Genomic DNA, 293 nt, shown 5'->3' with positions numbered 1-293 from the left:
GTAGCAGTAGCAGTAGCAGTAGCATTAGCAGCAGCAGCAGCAGTAGCAGTAGCAGTAGCAGTAGGAGCAGTAGCAGTAGCAGTAGCAGTAGCAGTAGGAGTAGTAGCAGTAGGAGTAGTAGCAGTAGTAGTAGCAGCAGCAGCAGTAGCGGCAGCAGCAGCAGCAGCAGCAGCAGTGTAGTAGTAGTAGTAGTAGTAGTAGTAGTAGTAGTAGTAGTAGTAGTAGTAGTAGTAGTAGTAGTAGTAGTAGTAGTAGTAGTAGTAGCAGTAGCAGCAGTAGCAGCAGTAGCAGCA

The sequence above is a fragment of the Triticum urartu genome, chromosome 2 (assembly GCF_003073215.2).
Source record: "Triticum urartu cultivar G1812 chromosome 2, Tu2.1, whole genome shotgun sequence".
Classification (NCBI taxonomy): domain Eukaryota; kingdom Viridiplantae; phylum Streptophyta; class Magnoliopsida; order Poales; family Poaceae; genus Triticum; species Triticum urartu.
Note: the sequence above shows the minus strand (reverse complement) of the source record.